The following is a 24,623-nucleotide window of genomic DNA, read 5'->3' on the forward strand; positions in this document are numbered from 1 at the left end:
TTGTATTTTTTATTAGTATATTGAATTATATTGAATTTATCTCTATGATCCTGGTTTTATCTCGTATATTTTTCGAGGATCCACGAAAATTCACTTTGTTTAATCTGGAATCCCAGAATAAATGGAACAATTTTTTGAGAGTTCTAGAAATTTACCTTTGGCATAGAACTTTTTTGGGATATCCCAGAAACACACAAAAATCCCAGAAACTACGGGTTCATCACTGAAAACATCCGGGAATGTTACATTTTATGTATATATATATATATTGTTACGGGGGAGGTTATCTGAAAAATGGAAAATTTATTTAAGAACAAATTCCCACGATGCAGAGCAAACCGCCGCTCCGTTAAACACGTGTGATAGTACGTGTATTCGCCTTATCGTCAGATGATTTATCCTAGTTGTCTTCTATCAAACGGAGTTGAACTCACCTTAAGTCACGTGTCTTATGACACTCGATGAGTTTTAAGTGTGAGCGACTTTACTCCTAATTTTCTTAATTCCCTAGAGGTAATCAGATTAAAACCTAAGCCTTTTTCAGTTAATTAAGCTACTAGGAAAATTAAATGACGAATACGGCGAATAAATTTAACAGACTTTAATTAATAAAAAAATCACTACAGTGTTTGTAGGGCCGAAAGACTATCGGACGCGAATAGGATTTTACAATTAACTATGTTCGGTGAGAAAGAGAGAGAGAGAAGATTCGAATTCCACCGCGAACTAACACTCGACGCGAATACAAAAAAATAACGCTAACACGATTAGACAAAATACCGAATGTATTTTGTATCGCATATAATGACGGAAGGTGCATCTACCATGCGGTGTAATTACGTTGATCAGCCGTAATTGTTGATGCAAATATCAACTGCCGCTGCCCCTCGATTAATCAGCTGCGCTGCCTCGATCTGCCTCAATATAACTTTGATGCTGTTTCTGTACTGCTGCTATCAACTGTCACGGAAATTCCGATGCATACACGCACGAAATTGTCCCAAGAAAACTTAATTTTGGCGAAACAAAGTGCAAAACACAAATCGGCGGTAAACTCGCGTGAACAGCTGAGGCGTAACTGCTTATTTAAAAGATCGCGCGCCTCCTCTCTCTCTCTCTCTTAATTGTTCGAACTAACGCGCGAGAAGCAGAATCGCGAACAGATCGATTAATTTAATCGATTACCGTTGCAGGCCCCTCCAAGTCCTGACTACCCAGGCCGAACGAATACCCGCAATTCGCCGTCATCAGGAACCTAAAAAATAAAGAAGGAAAGGAACCAAATAACAAACTCCCTCTTTTATTTTGGATAATTTATTTGCCCTCCAGGGCCTACATCATCGTTTGGCTACACCTGGCGCTCGATGCTTCGGGTAGCGCCAGTGTGTAGCCTTCTTCGGGCACCACTGGGAGTTGGTCACCCCAGACTCCCCACAGATGTAGCAGCCCCTCAACTGCAATCAAGATTGAGCAGCCTCCCGATCTTTTGTAGGCTGCTCAGCAGTCAGAGGGGACTGCTGGGCGCTGACTCCCTGGGAGGTGGTGATTGTAACGCCTCCCACCGTGGCGGTCGCACGACCATCTTGCGACCTGACCACGATTGTGGTATCTGGAAATATACGCCCGTCCACATGGATCGTGAGCATTGGTCCAGCGCCAGTAGCTCCCGGGGCTCTCTTCTCCTGAGCCTGCGTCGGGAGCGCTGCGGGGAACTTATGTCCCTTGTCCACCCCCAGCAGGGCCTCTGACGCTGAGCCATCTCTGCCCACTCCCCGAGCAGTTCTTCTGCGCCCTAGCGGTCCATGAAGCATCTCAGGTGCTCCTGCACCTGAGACTGGAGATTTAGGGCGGACCGCCAGGCACTCTTCACCTCGTTGATCCCCAGACGTACGTGTCTGAAGTCGAGGAAGAGAGTAGGCTGCTCCGGGATACGGGGTGGTTGCAGACCCAGTGCGATGCCCCACAGGTATCCCTGGGTCCTGGGCACTGGCTCGCACTGTCCGACGTGTGGGGTACGCCGGACTTGAAGGTCTGCACCCCCTGGTCCACTGTGAACTTGGGACGCTCGACATTGTCCTGGTCTTCCGTCTGTGTTGAAGCGTCCCGGGAAGCCTTCTTCAGGGCGACCCGCGATGACGTCTGCCACCGAAGCATTGTGGCGCTCCCTTCAGGTGGTCCCCTCCAACTGGACCCTGGCGAAGTTCCGCAGATCTTCAATTAACTGCGTCGCATCAGGGCCCAGTTGCAGATCTACGAGGGTGGTCCGATAAGTACTTAGCCTACAAAAGAAAAACAAAAATTTTGGAAAATTAGCGTTTTATTTTTCAACATAGTCTCCTTTTAGTTCGATACACTTGGCCCAGCGATGCTCCAACTTCTTTAACCCGTCTGAAAAATACGTTTCCTCGAGGTCTGAAAAGTAGGCTTCGGTGGCAGCGATTACCTCCTCATTCGACTCAAATTTCTGCCCGGCGAGTGACTTTTTCAAGTTTGGAAAAAAAAGAAGTCGCACGGGGTTAAATCTGGAGAATACGGTGGATGGGGCAGCAGTTCGTAGCCTAATTCGACCAATTTGGCCATGGCGACGGCGAAGGTGTGAGCCGGTGCGTTGTCATGGTGGAAGAGCACTTTTTTCTTCGCCAAATGGGGCCGTTTTTTCTGCAATTTGACGTCGAATCGGCCCAATAATTCGGCATAATACAGCCCTGTGACCGTTTTGCCCCTCTCCAGGTAGTCGATGTAGATCACACCATGTGAATCCCAGAAAACGGTGGCCATCACCTTTCCGGCCTATGGGGCAGTCTTCGCCTTCTTCGGAGCACTTTCGCCGGGCAAAGGCCACTGTTTCGACTGTTCCTTGGTCTCTGGTGTATACCAGTGGATCCATGTTTCGTCGACTGTCACGAAACGACGCAGAAACTCCTTCGGATTGCGCTTAAACAGCGTCAGACATTGCTCTGAAGTTGTCTCACTGTTGCGCTTGTTGTCCGGAGAGAGCAAATGCGGCACCCATCGCGCAGACCGATTCTCATGCCCAAAATTTCATGCAGGACATGACCCATGCGATCTTTTGAGATGCTTACGATCTTAGCTATCTCGCGCATCTTCAATCGTCGATCTGCCAATACGAGATCGTGAATTTTTGTCACGTTATCCTCCGTGGTAGCCGTTTTCGGAGCACCTGGATGTGGCTCTTCAAAAATCGACGTGCGACCACGTTGAAACTCGTTAAACCAATTTTTGACGGTCGCCATCGAAGGAGAAGAGTCACCGTACATAGCATCCAAACGCTTTTTGATTTCGCTGCGCGATTTCCCTTTCAAAAACAAGAATCGAATCACCGACTGATACTGCTCTTTTTCAATTTTTCAAAAATCAACGGACACACTTGCTTTCACACGCTCTCAAAAATAAACTACAACTCCGATCCGGCTGAAATCTTGACAGTAACCATCGAGAAGGTTGTACTACGTGATAGAATATTTCTTTTGCGAGAGTGGCGCCATCGGGCGGTGAGGCTAAGTACTTATCGGACCACCCTCGTAATAGCATCTGCGTGACCACCTCGAAGGTCTTCTCTTCTCTGCTCAAGTCCAGAGTAGATATGAACTTTACATCTCTTATTCGCCTTAGGATATCGTTCATATATGGTAAATGTTAGGCATCACGTTTGGTAATTGCATTTACCTTTTGGTAATTCACGCAAAACCTATATTTTCCATCAGCCTTCTTTATCAATACTATTGGACTTGACCATCCGCTGGTCGCTGGTTCGATTACATCTTTTTCCAGCATATCTTTGACCAGCGCGTGCATTTCCTCTCGCACTCTATCAGAGACTGGGTAGTATTTCTGTTTGATGGGTCGAGCATTTCCAACATCTATTTCGTGCGACGACGACCGTAAGATAAGGTGTTTTGTACTTCGGTCGCCCTCCTGTTGAATTCGCATATCGACTTCATCTCGCTCCGACGCAGCTGAATTTGGATGTTTGGAAGGAGGTTTGCATGGAGTAGGTCTAATAACCTCTCCAAGGACATTAGTGGTTCCAGTCTATAGACGATAGCCACCAGGTTGGACACGTAGTCTCGCACTAGTTCGTCCTCACCCTGGAACCGGTTCTGGGCTTCCTGCAACAGCCTTTGTTGCTGTTGCGTACTAGTGCCGAACCAAACCCGGGCGTCAGCGACGAACTCTGCATAATTGAGCCACTGGTACTTGTTGTTATCGTACCAAGTCCTCGCGTTACCTTCGAGGATCTCTGATACGGAACAAAGCACTTCTTTATCAGTTAGTCCTGCGCCCATGCGCAGATCTTCCAACCTTGACAGAAACGTATCTACGCTCTGTGTCCTACTGCCCGCAAACCTCAATTTCCATCCGCGGACGGATCCATCCGGCCGCATCCAGAGCGGCACGGTGCTCCTGCACCGGGTGTCCTGGGTCCAACAGCTCAGTTGCCTCCTTTTCAGTCAGAAAGCTTGGCCCGCGGAGAGTGTCGTAGGCTACGCGTGAAGATGCGCGACGTCCAAAGAGAGAGATTCGCGCGTGTACAGTCGCATACACAATCGCAATTCAAGGAACGGGGAGTCGGCGGACAATAAGCACTCGAATATAATTAAAAGTAGAGGCGTATAAATTTTAATCAGCAACAAAGGAATACATAGTATCGAAACGCGTCGATATAAACAATGTTAATCGCAACGCAACAAACTCGCAATAGTTTGACAGTGAAGCGAACGGAACTGCGCACGCGCTACGCGGTTAAGGTCGCGCAAGCACTCGCTCTGTTGTGAGCTGTGCACGCTGGCGACAGCGAACCGGCGCGCACCGTTCGAACGTGGAAGCGACAAAAGAAAAGGCGAGCGTAAACGCGCGGCTTAGTTAACGCAAAAAGGGAGAGAGCGGTATAGAGAGAGAAGCCAGGTACTAGATCTGGTACTTATAGTATAGCCGCTTGTACGCCTATTCTAACCCGCAAACCGAGGGCACACGATAGCGGGCTCGTCTCTGCTGCGTATTCGCCTCCGCTGGTCGGCTGACTCGCAATAACGCCTCTCTTCTGGTGTATGCAGCGTACGTAGGCGCGTGTAAGGCTGGATGTTCGCGGTAGGCCTCGGCTCGCCAGAAGGAAGTCGAAAATGCTCCTGACGACTCGCGCGAGGAACGTTAACCAGTCGATCGTCGAAAACGGACTATATCGATTTTCGAAACTCTCTCTCTCTCCTTATCGTACGCAAGTCGCGTCACTTACCAGTTCGCTGACGTCCGTAATGCTGTAACTATTCAAACAATATGGTAATTTATAATGATTATTAAATATATTAGTTACTGGCTTCTTGGGGAGAGAGAGACATAACGAATATACAAACGATTCGTTATAATGTAGTAGCATCAAAATGCCCCAAATCAAAACACTTTTCTGGATCTGAGTCGCTACATTTTCGTGTTGCAGCGGCAGTTTGCCAAAAAAATGTAGGCCATAATTATATTGGTAAAGTTTATAGTAAATTACATTTCATGCAGGCAAAATATGAAAAAAGGCTCTGAAAATAGCTAGATCATCTAAAGCAAGTACGACTCGAAAAAAGGAAGGGATAATGTATGAAAGTGACAGAAGTCTCAGTGGTATATTGGAAATTCCTATGGAAGTGGACGGTTCCATGTCTACAAATATTTTTACTGAGTCACACACAGTATTACCTAGTAATAATTCGGATGCTTTAATTAATTTTAAGATTATTTATGTTGACACTGAAACTACTAGTTTTAGTATGAGAAAGATCAAGTATGCCAGGTAAAATACTCTATTACTACTAATTCCTTTCTCCATAATTAATTATATAATTTATAATTAAGTTTGATGCTAATGATGGAGACGTTTATGACAATGCTCATATAGTTCGTACTGTGTCCATCAAACCAATGGCAACAATGAAAACGAGACTGACTGTCAAAAAAGGAAGTTTATTTCATCGAGGGAAAAAAGTACCTACAGTTTCAAAAGAATCAGTAGTATTAGATTTTCTAGAATAATTAGAAAATTAAAAAAAAATGATGGAACAAATATCATCTTAGTTGGACACAATGTTTTGAAGTAATTTATTTTAATGCATTCTGATTATCGAATCAGTCAATTTTTTTTATTTAAAGTACTCATTGCATTTATTGCAGATTCGATGCTGTATGAATTGAAAAATTAATTAATCAGTTTGGATTATATGAAAGATTTTCAAAAATAGTATTTGGATATGCAGATACATTGCATATTTTGAAGAAGAAACTACCCGAGAGTGTAAAAAGTAAACTTTCTTTTTCTGAAAAAGCTTTAGTAAAAGAATATCTACCCAAAGAAAACATTAGTAATTTGCACGATGCTCTAGAAGATATCAAAACTTTACAGAATCTAGTCGATTTCTTAGGCGTCTCGAATGAAGAGATCATATATCAACGTAAGAGTCATCAATAATTGCAAAATGATGCAAAAATTGTGCTACAGAAAAAAATACAAAAACAATTTATTAAAAGAAATAAACAAAAATTAGCATTATTGAAAAATGTGGTGAAACCTAATATTCTTTATAAGATGGCCAAAGGAGTTACCGAAAAAGTATTATCAGAGGCTTACCAAAAAGATCCCAAAAATGGTATTAAAATATTGTTATCTGCGAGTATTAACGGAAAAGTTAGAGTTACTTCTAATTTATAATTTATTGATGCAATACATAATACAATTAAGAAAATTACTTCATAAAAAATTAATACTTTGTTTTCATTGTCGAATAGAATTTTAAAATATCGTCTACACGCTCAGAAATATAAAGACACATTCAATCATAAACTAAAAATAATAGTTATAAATAAATAATTTATTTTGAAAAATAAGGAGAGCTTAAATACATTTATTATTATTTACATCCAATTAATTGTATTCAATAAATTATATCATAAAATTTAAAATCATTCAAAAAGCACGCCCTTTACTTTATCAGCGAGATAAACATGGCTTCCCTTCAGACGCCGGATGTGTACGACGTCTGCTTCAGTTTTATGCTCAATTTTTACAAAATATCTCAATATTTTCCACGGCTACCCATATCTTGCAAAAAATCATCAGATAACTTAAGTTTTTATCTATAAAATATCAGTTTTTCACCGTGTAACTCTTTCATTTGGGTTTGTCAATGATCAATTTGTACCGTTTTGTCACTGCCCTCCATAAGAGCCTATGTTAAACATGTCAACTTTGATGTAAAATATTTCAAAATTTTCCACGGCTTCAGGGGTAATGAAGCATATTACTGCATTCAGCACGTTTTGGTCTACCAAAATTGCCATAGCAGATTTCTAAACTTACAGCGCTGGAGCCCCCTTAACGGATCCGTTTTCTGAAATCTCTTTAAATCGATTTTGTCTAGGGAATAGTGGAAATAAACATTAGTCTACGCACACCTAAGATAAAGCAAGTGTCACAAGTCAAGTGACTTAAGGTGAGTTTAACTCGATTGGAAAGGAGACATTGAAGCAAAAGTATGAATCGTAAAGGTGAATACATGTATGCTCATACGTGATTAACGGAGCGGCGATTAGCTCTGCATCGTGGGAGATTGTTCTTAGACAAACCCTAATTGCATCAGTTATCCACCTCGTTACAATGTGTCTAATATTGGAGAATACTCATATATGAAGTGGCGATCGATGGTCGAGCCACTATAGTGACTTTCCCGGGGTGATGCTAATTTTGACACTTTGAAAAATTGTTTTATTTAGCACAGGGAGTAGGTACCTTCGCTCGCCGGTAAGCGGCGCCTTTCTATTTACATGCGGAGTTGCACCGGCTGGTTATATAGGATCGGCGATTTTTCCAACCAATTCACTCGGCTTTTGCATGGCTCACCAGGAAAAGGTATCACTTCTCCGGTGACACAAATTCACTAAATGAAATCAAAAGCTACCAAATTCGCTGCAAATTGCTTGAGGTCTCTTCCAGACCTTGACTGAAAGAATAGTGTTACTTTTTCATTCTTTTAGTCTTATTCTATATACTTTGTAACGGAGAATCTCGGCTAGGCCGATCTCGTCCGTTTAGCTCTCGCAAATGTCCGTTCACCGCGCCAGGCTGAGAGTGTGTGCGTTTGGTACACACACTCATGCTTGGACCTTTTGTTTACGAGGTGCTGAACACGGGCTAAGCTGACGACTGGAACGATGCAGATGGCGCAGAAGAAGAGAGAGATAGAGAGAGAGAGCGCGCGCTTGAATTGGAGATCGCTGCGAAAAAATTTGAGAGAGTCTCTGCTAAGCGATGAGCAGAGGAAGTCGCGCGCGCGGATAAAACCGAAAACTCACGGTTTTCCAAGTTGGCCACGCGACCTCGTCGACGATCGTTCGTTTTGGAGACACGCCCGGTGCGCGGACGAGTATTGGAGCGTAAGGCTGCGTCGCGCCCAGCCGTGTCCCGAAGAATAACCAGCACCGGTACGTGTGGGTAACCGGCGAGGTGCGCGGGTGCGCGCGCGAGCAGTCTGGACGTGCTGCAGTACCGAACAATAAAGAGGCGGCGGAGACAACAGTAACAACAATCAAACGAGCAAGTTACGAGTTGGGGCAGCAGTATTGTGGAGCGAACGAGGGAACGAGAAGGAGGAAAATAGCGACGACAATAAACATCAGCAAGACGGTCAGCGGGGAGCACACCAGTGACGTCACGGTGCAGAGCGCTCTAGCCGTCGGAGAGGCTGAAGGTCGAGGTCGGTGCCGTGTTTTTCTCTCGTCTCTTTCTCTCTCTCTCTTGCATGTTTGGGCGCCAGCTTATGGCTGGTAGCACAGCAGACCTGCTGGCTACCCATTGGTAGTCTATCGACGGAAAGTGTTTGTCGGGTATTTATTATAATATTTAGTTTTCACAAGGGAATCGGCAGGCTGACCAGCCACCGATTCACCTTTGTGCTCGCGTTTGTTATTATGCCGCTCGTAGTGTATAATTCCGAGGTCGCCGTATTGTAATCGATTGTTGACAATTAAACGACTAGTGTGTTAATCCGCTGTTGTGTTTATTCGCCGCTGTATCACTCCTCATCCCGATCTTGAATCTGTGCGTTTAACGTAGTTGTGCTCGACACGTTATTCAGTCGTGGGAACGTCTTTTGCTTCCCGAATCCCCGAATAAATAATTTGTGCGGACGGTCGCGAGCAACCCAGACGGGTACGGCCGGAATTCTCCGTTACAACTTTTTATTGTAAAAATGAGAATCCGAAATTCAGTTTGAAGTAGTGACGAATATGAATCTGATGAAAATATAGACGACGACATAACTGGTACTTCTCATACTGTAATTGAAGATTCTGAAGATGAAGAATCGATAGAACTATGGGGTGATCCATTAATTTATGATAATTATTTCTTTCCCTCTATAAAAAATTTTTCCGGCCAACTATCTTTTCTCGACAATTTTATTGTCAATAGTAATAACCCGAGTGATTATTTTAAGTACTTTTTTGATCAATCTTATGTAAATATTATAGTTACTGAAACTAATCGCTATCGAGAACAAAACCATTTACGAGAATATGCAAAGATGAAATCTTAGAAGCCTATTACTGAAAATGAACTTCGAAAATTTATGGGACTCTCCATAAATATAGGACATGTCCGAAAAGGCAATATAAAAAATTATTAGTCAACTGATGTTATTATGTTATTATCAGAGATAGATATATTCAGATATTGCGATCTTTTTACTTTCATAATAATGAAGAAATAACTTCTGATCCTTTAAAAACAATCAAATCTGTAATCAATAATTTGCAAAGTAAGTTCGCCAACATTATATCTCCTGGGAAAAATCTCTGCATAGATGAGAGTTTATTATTATGGAAAGGAAGACTCAAATTCAAGCAGTACTTACCATTGAAGCGTAATCGTTTTGGCATAAAACTTTTCGAGTTAGTTGATTGTGAAAGCGGATTTATTCTTGAATTTGTTACATACGCAGGTGCTAACACAGATTATGAAAAGTATTCCTTAGGAGTTTCAGGAGATGTTGTTGCGCATTTTATGAAACCTTATTTCTATACGGGTCATGTTGTATATATAGATAACTGGTACTCATCTCTGGTTCCTGCTGAATTCTTGCATGATCATGGTACTGGAATGTGCGGTACTGTAAAGAAAACTCGTAAAGGTATTCTGTCGTGGCTATATAGCTACGATAGAATACAATTGTCACACTTGTTTTTGACATGGTTTTTCACCACAATATCACTTTATTTGTGTTGGTTTTGTATTCTTGATTTGATAACTTGAAAAGGTCTACTTACTACGTAGAGGAAACGTCGTAACTTAGTTTACAATAAAAAATCTAGTTGATAGTATTGCCAGTAAATTGTTTTGTTTATATTATTTATTCAAGCTGTCATTCGATTCATTTTAAAAAAGTTATATGTTCGTTAAAAAGGCTATTTTTAAGGGCTCTGCATTAATATTTTTTTTCAGAAACGTATATATGAAGTAAAAAATTTTCTCACTAATACAACTAAAAAATAACGCCGAGATAACTCAATCTAGTGTTGAGTTATTGTCAACTAAATGAAAAGACTTAAAAAAAAACAGGTTTTTAAAATGTTGAGGCTCTACGAGGGTCTCCATGGCCGGAAATCTAGGAATTGTTTCTATTTTTAGTGTATAAAATGTGATGTCATTGCTGATCTGAAACGCTTCTAGGCCTGATTTTACTAACCCGCTAGACCTTTTACATACGAATATTTGTCAATCATATAAACTTGTATAATAAATCATAGTTACATAATAATAATAAGTAAATATTAATTATAAATAATATACAACTTGAGAAGAACATTACTTTCATCAAGGTGTCTGTTTTTACTTATAATAAAGGCATATGACTTTGTCACCAATTTATTAAAGGGGGATAAGAGAGGTACATTCGCTATCAGCAATTGAAGGGAGGGGAAGAGAGAAAAGGTCAATAAATAATTCCACACAACCATTATATTAAAATTTCACAATCTTGTTTCTAATGAATACAACTCATTCTTATTTATCTAAAGTAACACAAACTCATCAAAACACTCATAAAACCTACTAAATAAACGCGATACAACAATTTACAAAATATTACAAGCTAAATCTACCACTATAAAAGCATGAATTGCCCGACGATGGAATTTCTTTGACAACCGCGCTATTACCATGAGTCGTTGCTCTTATCGCAAATCGCTAAAGTAGCCGACGATTGGATACCTTGCTTATTAGAATTACATCCTCCGAACCGCCATAATACCGACATAGAGATATTTGTTAGAGAGAGAGAGAGAAAGAGAGAGAGAGAATACTTGACCTTTTATACTGAGCTGGCTGGAGAATACAGGTCTACCAGGAGATGTACTGCCACTGGGAATGTCTAACTCTTCTGCGTGGATTTACATGATAGCATATCAGCTGCACCACATGGCCTGGACTTCACCGTCTTCGAGATACCAAAAGATGTGTACAAATTGGCGTGGGCACGTCGACTATGGTAACCGATTATCTAAGTCGCAGGAGCAAATTACTATCTCGCAACGAAAGATCTCCGTCCAAGAAAAGGGTGTAGGAAAGCTTTCTCACTTAATGCTGGCCGCGGCCTACTCGCGGTCACAAACTTGCTCTGTCTCATTCCCTCTTGACCTACTTTTTAGATGGCTTGCGACGCAAGCTCTTATCGATCGTGCTTCGCACGCCTGCCTAAACCTGCATAGTAAGTACCATGCGCATGCTCTCCCTTTTTTACTCTCTCTTTGAATGTCGCTTGCTTTCTTTGCTGTGTTTTTCGGGCCGACTCCGTAACCATCTACGGTTAGCGTTCTCCAAAAAAATTGTTCAGACAAAAGTTGTTTGGGACAATGAGAGACACCTTTCCCAGAAATCGGATTTAACATTGAGATTTATTTTCAAGGTCATTTTAAAGTCAAATTCATTTTTTGAATAGAAACCTATGATTTTGATCCTGGATTTGGAAAGTGCGAGAAATTCTAGGTTCAGATAAGGTATTATGTGTTGGGTACAGTTACCCCCCCCCCCGCGTAAGGTCATGAAGGGGTCAAAATAACTTGCTGGTAGTGTTTTGTCCCCCCAACCCAATACCCGTACGATAATATCTTGCTGCAACACGATATCGGCCTTGACCGACAAAATTACTCAGGGAGGCTTCGGTACCCAAACCAAGTGAGAATCCGAATCATTGAACGAAGAGAGATGATGATGCTTCTCACGAGAAGACGCATACAGACGATACTGTATGCGTCTTCTCGTGAGAAGCATCAGTTCTATTTTTTCCGTTGCTTATAAGTTCCGTCTTTTCTGTTGCGAGTTGCAGTCCGTGTTCTGTCATCCATCGTCCAACTCGTCTCATGGTCTGGTTCAACGTCAGCTGCGCCAGCTCGGGAGATCTCTCCGTGATCACCGCCGCCACGTCATCAGCGTAGGCGACGAGGGTCACTCCGAGTGGCATCCCAAGCCGAAGCAGACTATCGTATAGACCATTCCAAAAGTCGGGTCCCAGTATCGACCCCTGAGCCACCCCAGCGGTGACCTGTCTCGTTACCTGTCCTTCGATCGTCTCGTACGTTATTCGTCTGTTTCTCAGATAATCCTCCACAACCCGAACCAGGTACGGTGGAATCCGAAAGTTGCTTTTCAGCGCCTCCAAGATATCCACCCACCTGGCCGAGTTAAAAGCATTTCTGATGTCGAACGTCGCTAGCAGCACAATGGGTCGCGCCGCATGGCAGTGTCTGTCTAGTTCCAGGAAAGAATCAATCACCTTTCGGATCGCTGCAATAGTCGACCGACCCCTCCTGAAGCCGAATTGCAAATCTAAGAGACCCCCTCCGGCCTGTATCGCGTCCGTCAGTCTCGGTCTGAGTAATTGTTCAAAGAGTTTACCAGTAGTGTCAAGTAAACCCAACGGCCGGTAGGCCGAAGGAGTGCCAGGGTCGCCCCTACCTTTTGGAATAAGAACGAGCCTCGCCTCCTTCCACCGATCGCTGAACGTTCCTGTCGTCAAGCACGTATTGTACAGGTCGAGAAGTATCTCCGGCCGTAGACGAGCCACGAGCCGGAGGATCTCGGATGGTACTCCGTCCGGTCCCGGTGCCTTACCCGTCTTCATCGCATTCGTTGCTCTGATGAGCTCCTCAGCGGTAAAAGCGGGGGGCATTTGTGCGTCCACGTCATCCATCACGTTTGTCCTAATCGGGTGCGTCGGAAACAATCCGTCAACAATCTGTCCTGCTGTTTCGGCATCTTTAAGTTCCGGTGAAACTCGGGCCCCTAGTTTCCCGGTCACAATCTTGTAGCCGGTTCCCCAGGGATCCTCGTTCACCTCATTATTATTATTATTATTATTATTATTATTATTATTATTATTATTATTATTATTGCCCTCACCCTTGCCCGGTCGGGATAGGAGGGGGAGTTGACTGCACCCCACACATAATACCTTACCTGAACATAGAATTTCTCGCTCTTTCCGAATCCGTGATCAAAATTATAGGTTCCTATTCAAAAAATGACTTTGACCTTAAAATGACCTTGAAAATAAATCTCAAGTTCAAATCCGATTTCTGGGAAAGGTGTCCTACATTGTCCCAAACAACTTTTGTCTGAACAATTTTTTTGTAGAATGCCAACCGTAAAAAATTTCGGGGTGGTTCCTTTAAAATGGGTCACCCTGTATACTTATTTTGCTTACTTATCACTTTTTTACCTTCTCTGTGTCTACTAACTGTAGTGCCATGCGTAAGAAATTTATTAACATTGCAGTCCATAGTACGTCTGGGAATTTTCAGGTCATCTGCAATTTAACGATTGGTTTTTCGCAGCTCTATGAAAGCCCATCATAATCCCACATTTATCAATAGATAAATTTTTCTCCTTTGCCATAATCAAAACAAAAATCTCTGAAAACTATAATTTCGTTTAAATATCAAGATACGAAATAAAAAATTGATACTAATGTAATATTCGTGTAGTGTATCATTGAATACTCGTGTAGTGTAGTATATAAGTGTTATAAAAGGACTCATCAGATAAACAAATTGCCTTGACAACTAAATTGGAAATTATATTTCTCTTTCGTAAATATAAATTTGATCACTAAAATACTAAAAGAAAATAATTACCCTGAAAACTTTATATCTACATAGATTAATAATAGATTTAGACAACATAGATATAAACAGAGGATTACTAAGACACCTAACTGTTTCACAAAGAATGAATGTGATCGAAATATAATTTTACCGATTCCGTTTATTCATGAATTTTTTACAAATTGTAACGAGCGGGCTCGTGAAGGCGTGAATGAGCGATCCTCGAAAGTGCGCGACATGCACAAAAGACCCGCGCAGCAAGAGAGAGAGAGAAATAGCTGCGACACGCGGGCAGGAGAGTACACGTGAGACCGGCAAGAAGAGAAAGCACGTTCGAAGTCCTATTGTTTGATCGGTGGAAAAAGAAAAACTGAATAGAGGAGCGGTTCTGTGTGGTGACCAACGAGCACGGTGTTGAGTGACTACCGCGAGTGTACGGGAAGACCGACTACGATCGAAGACCAGCGGAAGTCGATTCGAGGTTACCGTGCGACCCGAGGGATCAGGCACGTCGCCCACCATCGATAGGGATCGGCCGACAGGATACCCACCCTCAACGACTTTGGGCGACGTCGATCAAATAATTAGGTCGGAATCCAAGGCGTAGCTGTCTGCAGCAGCATTCGCCCGTGTAAGTCTCTTCCGTTATAACAATACTGCGTGCGAGAGCTCCGGGAAGCGAGCGTATACGTACTGCGTCGGCTATGTGCCATTCGAAATTGTATTGTCTGTCTGTCTCTCTCTCTCACGCGTACGTATGATTAGGATGTGTGCTGCGAATCTCTCGGCCAATATGGAATGCGCGCTAACGTGTAAATAGCTGATGAATAAATTAGCTGGGAATATACAAAGAAAGTCGGTGAATTCACTCGATAGTCCTGAATTTTCTCCTCGTTCCTTTTTCCTTCACAACGTTTCTGAGAATCTACAACCATCGCTCTCCCTTGGTGTCCCATGCTTTCGCGCTCGTTTTCAGGTCTCGCGTCCAGCACAGAACTAGCCAAAAGTGGTAAACAACGGTGATAGAAATTTTGTTAACGGACGGCGATTTACTTCCGAGGAAATCAACAACCGTTACAAAATGTAATAGTTTCAAAAAATTTAATATTAAATGCGTTCCTATAGTTAGTTATAAATTAAATAATATCATAAAATTAGGCAAAGACAATAGTTGTAAATGGAATGAAACTGGTCTTGTTTACAAATTTAACTGTAATTCATGTTCTGCTATATACATAGGTGGACTGAGAGCAGGTGAAAAAAAACGTAGTTTAAAAACTAAAATAAATGAATATAAAAAGTAAATAAGAAACAACATTTTACCAGTTTCATTACATATTTTTAAGAATCCAAATCACAGTTTTGATTAGACTAATATAATAATCCTAGACAAAGAAAGTAATCATGAAAAAAGAATAATATCAGAAATATTACACATTAATAGTCACAGTGGCTCAATCAATAGAAAAGAAGATACGAATTTTCTTAGTAAGCTGTATTAGAGAATTAATACAATTTTAAAGAGTCTAAACCTGTAAAATTTATCAGTGAAAAATTTGTTATCTATATAATTTAACATTTCAAAACTAGTAAATATTAGCCTATTCATAATAGGATTAACTTAAAATTTGGACAGCATAAATATTTATATTTCAGTCCTTTCTAAATTATGCATCATATATAGTCAATTATGATACACATGATTGACTATAATTTCCTCAGTTGACAATTTGAGGTCACTGAAAGAAAATTCAGTTAACAATGTTTAGAAAGTATTTTGAAATTGTGAGTGCAACTATTGTTAATCTATTGTTTGATATTTTAGTAATCTTCATGTATTAATAATTTTGTATATTTTTATAATAAAGTATTCTTTAAGAGGTCATGAATAAAATGCTGAAACGTTGAATTAGTTTGAAGTGTTGAAGTTTTGATTTAATTAGTTTCTTGGGTATTCTTTATACCATTGCTTTATAATTCCAATATTACACAACAGGGGAAATTTAAATAATAAAAAAACTTGTTCTTCTCATCTGGACAATTGTTTTAAATCTTTTACTTTTTCGTATTTGCTCTGGACACTGCCTAAACTTTCCGCGCCTTGGTTGACGAACATCAAAAGTTAACAGCATTTTTTTGTATTTTATATCTATATTTACAGCAACTTCAATGTCTTTTTCAAATGTCTCGTTAAATTCATCTTCTACTTCACATTTTCTATCAACGTAGCCTTATCAGGGAGTACACTTTTTTCATTAAAACTATAACGGGGTTTTCGCCCATCTTGGCTGTCCCCGTTGATATAAAAGTGTGTTCTTCGAGGGAATGAACACAATCTCACCTAAAATTGCCGGAAATCAAATTTGATGTGCAGATTTCGCTGATGTCTTGCCAAACCCGATCCGGTAGCGCAGTATGCCGCTTATAAGGTCGATCTGCCTAAGGGCCCGCGGAGGCGTCGTGAATATAGGCTTCTTGTGAGACGCGAATTTATCCGAACGCGAACACGCATTAACTTAAATTATTGAGGAAATGGATAGAGAGTCAGGCTTCAAAGAACGAACAGAGATATAAGTATATGAACAAAGCGTGTAATAAAAAGATAGTCAAAGATAATACACAAGGTAGAAAAGCGCAGTGCGTAAGAGAGAGAGCAAAAACGTAGTCAGGGAGAGAGTTAAAATCGAGCGGCACTTACAATTGTCGTTTTTAGACACGCTCGAGTCCAAGAAGCTGACTAAAGTCAGGATCACCCAGTGATGCGATCTTCGCAGGAGTCGGCTATCAAACAATGAGGGCGGGCGGCAACGATGCCAGCTCGCACGCACACTCACACAGTCTTCTTAGTTGTTTAGACCACCGACACTGCCAGTCTTTGATTGTGGGATAGTCCAATCGCTCACTCACACACCGGGATGGTTTGCTATATATTCAATCCTCACAAAATACTGTACGGAAATACCGCCAAAACTCTCTGGAGTTCGAATCAACGCGCCCGTGCCATTGGAAGCGTAGCCTCTTTGCTCTCTGCCTAAAATCACCGTTCGCAGTACACCTCTCGCGCTCCCCCCTCTCGACTCTTACCTCTCTCTCTCCCGTTCCTATGTCGCATCTCTCTCTCTCTTACCGTATTCCCCTTTCGTTTTCGCTGCTGCTAAACAAAGGGCAAATACAAAATAGATACTACAAATAAATGTATATATATTTGAAACACAAAGGTACTTGAGAGAGAGAGAATATAACGAGGAATTTTTCACTCGTTATAAAACATAAAGTATCATAAGTCTCTAAAAATACATCATTATTAATAGTATCTTTTATAATATTGACTAAATGTGCTGCAAAAATGTTTCTACAATACTAATTTTCTACTCCATATCATATATTAAATGTTGAAAAGCAAAGCTTACTAGTTTTAAAATGGTTTTCGAATTCATAGTAATCATGAATTTTCTTATTAACAGCAAAAAACTTATTTAAAAATTTGCAAATAAATTAAAACAAAGCAAGCTTGAATTGTCTATATCATTAATGAATGAAAAAATAATTATTGTAAATGATTAACCAAACACTTACATAATCTTATCATAAATTTAAGATACAGAATACCAATTTCTCAAAAAACATTTTATTTTATATTTCCTTATATATTACATGATTATATATAACATAATTTTCAAAAACATGAAAATATGAATTTTATAAAAACTTGCTTAAGCAATTCAATCAAAAAATTTAGTTATTCATAACTAGTAAACAATTCAATTCGTCGATGTCTCTTACTCCTAAATCATATGTTATTATTGTTTATAATCTTACGATCCCAAAGAAATAAAAAATATTTAGTCTTATATGATAACTCTTACAAACGAACTCAATTTTTGAAAGATAAAAAAATTACTTGAAAATAAATATTATTACGTCCCAAGCAAGCTAGACATCAGACGCTGAAATGTTGCCAAAACAGCAGTTTGCGTACGACTTTCAGTCTTTCTTACACAAATGGCTAACTGCGCGATTCCTTACTCTTGGTAGCTTCGGTACGGATCGACCTCCAGACAAAATGTGCATGTAAGTCTTGGCATTACCCCATGTCGCATTCAGCAAGTGCCTATTTTAGGTGCTCCTAGCGCCGGCACGAGGCGCGCACGAAAACAGAAGTTAGTAACGAGAGAGCTATTCTAGCGACCGCTCACTCACTCCCGGCTGCTCGTTCGACTAGCAAGTCAAGGCGCACTCCTATGTGGCCTTTCGAAAGTTTTCTTTTGTTAGTCTAAGAAGACTACGTGATCATTCTAATTGTGATTTTTAACCTGTGTAAATTTTTATACGAGATTAAATTAAAGTGACTTTCAAGAAATTACAAGTATTGTGTGCTCATTTTTAATCAAAACCTCTATTGTTCGTGCAAGAAGGAGGGAAGCCAAGTGCGTATGGCGACACTTTGCTTACCCCACTTTACATAAAAAAGAAACACAACATTGGTGACCCCGACAGAACAATAACATTGGTGACCTCGAAAGAACAGAAGTGAGTGGATACGACTTTCTCTTAAGAAACTTTTGTATCTCGTGAAGGAATTTAACCTCCAAGTGATCAAAACAAGTGAGCTTTCCCCTTGGAGCATTTCGAAATCGCATGGAATGCCAAAAGAACATTCTCGATTGTGAGTGAGCAGTGTGCGAATGAGTCGCTACTTCCCGGAACAACGTGGCATGCCTCTAGAAAGATTGCCACAAGTCCCCTCGAGGAGAAGTTCAACTCTGGTGAACCCACCTCTGCAAATCTCTATTAATCCAGAAATCAGCTCACCAGTTTTGGACCATTCCAGTGATCTTGGACAAATTTTACATTCGGCAGACAATCACTCGGTTATCGTGCAGAGTCAGCCTGTCGTGCCTGCGGTTTCCGAACCCTGGGCTAGTCAGCTCATATACATAAATTCGGAAAAGGCGGACGGTGTACCTGGAGGAAACGTGCTTGCTGTTGGGGCCTGAAAACTGATACCCTTTTGGACAGATGAGCCTGAGCTTTGGTTTGTGAAGACGGGGGCGGCTTTTTAGGTTAACCGAATTCGCTCTGACGAGTCCAAATATAACCTCACTCTAGGTGCTCTGGATGCTGCGGCTCTGAGGGAAGTTGCTGACGTCATTAAATCTGAACCGGCCACGGACAAATATGAGCTGCTGAAAGCACGCCTGCTCAAGCGCTTTGGAGATTCAGCGGATAAATAGCTCGAGATGCTTTTAAACAAGCTGGAGATAGGTGATAGGAAACCCTCTCAGCTGTTTAGGCAGATGGTTACCCTCGATGGAGCCAACGCATCCGAAGAGCTAGTCCGAGTTAAATGGTTAGGAATGCTTCCCAGAAATGTCCAGAGTATCCTCAAAATCTGTAAGACCAGCAGTACCGGTAAGCTTTTTGAAGCAGCAGATGCCGTCGTCGACACGCCAACTTTGCCATCCACTTTTGCCTTAGAATTCAATGCTGTCGGTTCTGCAGTTCAAACCAGAGCCTCAGAGCTTGCAGAAATCAAATCTCTTGTAATACAATTGTTTTCAGCAACTAGAGACGTGCAAATCGTGTCACAGAAGTTTTACGCAGTCACGTCAACCTAGAAGTAATGGAAGCCCAGACAACAATCGTCAAAGAAATCGCTCAAAATCAAGGTCCAGACCGCACAGCAATGGTATCTGTCTTTACCACAATCGCTTTGATACAGCAGCCACTTGCTGCAATCTGCTATGTGCCTTCTCATCGCAACAACAGCAACAGCAGGGAAACCTCTAAAGCTGCTGTCTGTCTCGGTCCCAGGTAGCAGCTCCTCAGCAAACCTCGTCGTTCCCAGGAATCAATGGAGAAAAAACAGACTAATCATCGAAGATCGAACCTCCGAATGCGTTATCTTGTTGACAGCGGCTCAATAGTATCCATTCTCCCCATGTCAGGAGGTGGCTCAAGGAGCTCTAACAGACCTTCATCTTTCTGCAGCGAACGGCACACCCATCCGCTCTTGTGGACGCAAAACACTTCTGTTAGATCTTGGACTCCGCAGATCCTTTCTTTGGTCTTTTGTTCCGGCAGACATTAAGTTCCCCATAATAGGAGCAGACTTTCTATCCCATTACAGTTTGCTTGCGGACCTCAGAAACAGAAAATTTAGAGATGAAACAACATCCCTGTCGACTTCCGGGCGCTTAATCTGTACTCCAATCCTTTTGATCGTGACTATGTCTCCGATAACCCAACCTCTGTTTCAGCTGACGATATCATCGTCAAGTTAGTGGAACAGATTTTTAAACGGTTTCTGGTTGTCGAAGGCCTTGTAACAGAACCAACTGAAGCTACATTGTCACTATAGGATCCCCTGTCTTCTCGAGGCCTCGACACATGCTTGGACTCAAATTAAAAGCTTCTAAGGCAGTCTGCTGAGCTATTAACAAGAGAACCACCCCAACCCTCCGCTTCCGATTTTTCTGCAATTAAGATATGTTATAGTTCGTAAAAAAAATAAAAGACCAGTATTTTTTTTTATCGGCGGAAAAAGCTATCTAAGGGATAAAACCCATCCCCAAAAAACAGTCCCAAAAGTAGTTCTATAGTAATATCTTTAGTTGTAATGAATATTTTTTTATGAAACAAAAAAACACAAGATACTTTAAAAAAAGTAACAGACACACATCAATATGGTCCTCGGGGGTTGCAACCTCAACGTTGTATAGAGGAAAAACTGTATTTTTAAGTGTATTCTTACCTTACAAAATCAAAAAATTAAGTTAAAAAAATTTTTAAAATGATATTCTAATAGAAAATGATAAAACAAAATTGACGTGTTTCGGGGATGTCCTATTGTCGATTATTTCGAGGGTGAACTACCCCTTAATGTTATTAAAACACTATAAGCAGTTGTTAATCGCAGATTATGCTGGTTATTTCATGTTCCATGACGCTCAAAAAAGCCAAACACATGTATACTTTACTGAGCTGAGTTCCGAATTTCAGAAAATTGGAATGCAGGAGTTACCAGCTCGAGAATTGATGAAATTGGGGTGTAGGAGTTCGGGGTACCAGCGTGGCAGGGTAACCAACTCGAGGGTTGATGAAATTGGGGTGTAGGAGTTACGGGTTATAGCGTGGCAGGGTCACTAGCTCTAGGGTTGATGAAATTGGGGTGTAGAAGTTACAGACTATAGCGTGGCAAGGTAACTAGCTCGAGGGTTGATGAAACTGGGATGTAGGAGATCGGCGTTAGAGCGTGGCAGGGTAACCAGCTCGAGAGTTGATGAAATTGGGGTGTAGGAGTTCGGGGTACCAGCGTGGCAGGGTAACCAACTCGAGGGTTGATGAAATTGGGGTGTAGGAGTTACGGGTTATAGCGTGGCAGGGTCACTAGCTCTAGGGTTGATGAAATTCGGGTATAGAAGTTCGGGGTTAGATAGTGGCAGGGTCACTAGCTCGAGGGTTGATGAAACTGGGATGTAGAAGTTCGGCGTTAGAGCGTGGTAGGGTAACCAGCTCGAGGGTTGATGAAATTGAGGTGTAGGAGTTAGAAGTTATAGTGTGGCAGGGTAACTAGCTCTAGGTTTAAGGAATTTGGGTTCGGACTGGTAGGGTATCAGGGTAACAAATGAATGCTGTGTTCACTCTCCAATGAAGGGGTAGCAGCACCTGGTGATGAATACTGTATACTTTTGTGTTAGATTTTAAAGGTAATTTCATCAACTTCATTTCTTTTGACAAAATTTTGCAAGAAAACATTTGAAAACATAGCTTTTCTTTCAGGCGACTTAGGGGGTTAGGTTGCAACCCCTGTAGACAAAATCCATATATTTAGCTGAAATCCATATATTTAGCAGAACAAAAGTATACATGTGTTTGGCTTTTTTGAGCGTCATGGAACATGAAATAACCAGCATAATCTGCGATTAACAACTGCTTATAGTGTTTTAATAACATTAAGGGGTAGTTCACCCTCGAAATAATAGATAATAGGACATCCCCGAAACACGTCAATTTTGTTTTATCATTTTCTATTAGAATATCATTTTTAAAATTTTTTTAACTTAATTTTTTGATTTTGTAAGGTAAGAATACACTTAAAAATACAGTTTTTCCTCTATACAACGTTGAGGTTGCAACCCCCGAGGACCATATTGATGTGTGTCTGTTACTTTTTTTATAAGTATCTTGTGTTTTTTTATTTCATAAAAAAAATATTCATTACAACTAAAGATATTGCTATAGAACTGCTTTTGGAGCTGTTTTTTGGGGGTGGGTTTCATCTCTTAGATAGCTTTTTCCGCCGATAAAAAAAATACGGGTCTTTAATTTTTTTACGATCTATAACATATCTCAATTGCAGAAAAATCGGAGGCGGAGGGGTGGGGTGGGTCTCTTACAAGAACAGGTATTATAAGGCCCTCTAGTAGCCCTTACACTAGCCCAATTCATATGGTCAAATCAAAGTCAGGAAAACTAAGACCAATAGGAGATTATAGGAACCTGAATGCTCAAACAGTGCCTGACCGCTACCCAATACCGAGAATTCATGCTTCTTCTTCAACTTCACGGAAAAACAATGTGTTCCACCTTAGATTTGAAAAGAGCCTATTTTCAAATCCCTGTTGCACCTGAGGATGTATCAAATACAGCCATAACGAATATTTTTGCATTATTTGAATTTTTAGGAATGCCGCTTGGTTTAAAGAATGCAACACAAACATTCCAACGCTACATGAACAGCCACTTTGGCCATCTAGATTTTGTGGCAGTTGACATAGATGATTTGCTAATCTCCTCTAAAGATGAAAATGAGCACGTGGAGCACCTGAGAATCGTCTTCGAGATTCTTTTCAGCAACAAACTAAAGCTAAACTAGGACAAATCACGATTCGCTCAGAGTAAACCACCTTCCTTGGATTTCGTATCAATTCTGAAGGATTCAGCTCCCGCCAGAAAAGATAGAGGCCATCCTTGGAATTCCAAAGCCCAAAACTGTACTCAAGCTCAAGAGCTTCCTTGCAGCTTTGAATTACTTTCGGGCGCTAATCCCTCATGCAGCTGAAGCTCAGTCTCTCCTCTAAATCGCAAAAAAAGAAAGATAAAACTCCAATAATTTGGACACCGCAGCTATCTGCAGCTTTCGAAGAAGCTAAAAAGTTATTGGCGGAAGCAACCTCCTCGGTTTTTCTTCATCCAGATGCCACCATCGTTCTTACTGCTGATGCCTCATCAACCGCTATTGGCGGATCATTGTAACAGCAGGTTGGTAATAAACGTCTTCCTCTAGGTTTCTTCTCCAGAAGACTCTCACCGGCAGAAAAAAACTACAGTCCTTACGACCGTGAGCTCTTAGCGATCTTGTCCTCCTGAAAGTACTTTTCCCATTTGGTGGAAGGCAGATCATTTATCATCCAAACTGACCACAAGCCTTTGGTGAAGGCTTTCCTGCAACGAACAGAAAAAGCCTCCCCCAGGTAACTTCATCAGCTAGATTACATCGGACAATTCTGCACGTTAATAGTCCATATTCCGGGCTATGAAAACGTTGTAGCGGATGATCTCTCAAAAATTTGTACAATCAACATGCCTTCTAGACTTGATGCCAAAACAATCAGTGAGGTGCAATATGTTACTGCTTCCTTTACCCAGGAAGAAAATCTAATCTCAATTACTTTACAGACCTTGGAGATAGATATTTACAAACTTCTTTGCGACGTCTTGTCTGAGTCTGTCCGCCCATTCTTGCCTCCTTCACTCAGGTGCATAGCTTTTGATGTGGTCCATGGACCCGCACACCCTAGCGGAAGAGAAACGGCCCGCAAACTCAAAGAAAAATTCATCTGGCCAGGGATCTGCAAGAACACCCTTTCATGGTCACGCCTTGCATGCCAAAACTAAAAAAATCAAGGAACCAACCAATTAGTATAAATGTTCCGGAATCTCGTTTCAATCACGTCCACTTGGACCTTATTACTTTGCTATTAGTAAATGGCTACAAATATTGCCTAACCATTATAGATAGATTCACTAGATGGCTTCAGGCCATCCCGCTAAAGGATATGCTAGCAGAATCTGTGGCAAGTACATTTTATTCAGGATGGATCTCCATTTTTGGCAACCCACTCACCATTACTACGGACCAGGGAGCGCAATTTGAATCGGCCTTATTCAAATCTCTTGGAAGTCTAATTGGAGCTACACGCTTAAGAACAACACCCTATCACCCATAGTCTAATGGAATGATTGAAAGATGGCACATGACCTTTAAAGCTGCCCTGCTGTGCCAGCCCAGCTATCATTGGATAGACTCTTTGCCAACAGTCTTACTTGGCCTACGGACGGCTTACAAAGAAGATTTAAAAACTTCTCCGGCCTAGCTGGTTTTCGGAACGCCAAGCAGAGTTCCAGGAGAATTTTTTGTCACTAACTTTTGTCACAAACACTTTGTCACAAGATCAAGTAGCTGA

Source organism: Phymastichus coffea, unplaced genomic scaffold (assembly GCF_024137745.1).
Source record: "Phymastichus coffea isolate CEN01 unplaced genomic scaffold, Cenicafe_Pcof_1.1 PCOF00016, whole genome shotgun sequence".
Classification (NCBI taxonomy): domain Eukaryota; kingdom Metazoa; phylum Arthropoda; class Insecta; order Hymenoptera; family Eulophidae; genus Phymastichus; species Phymastichus coffea.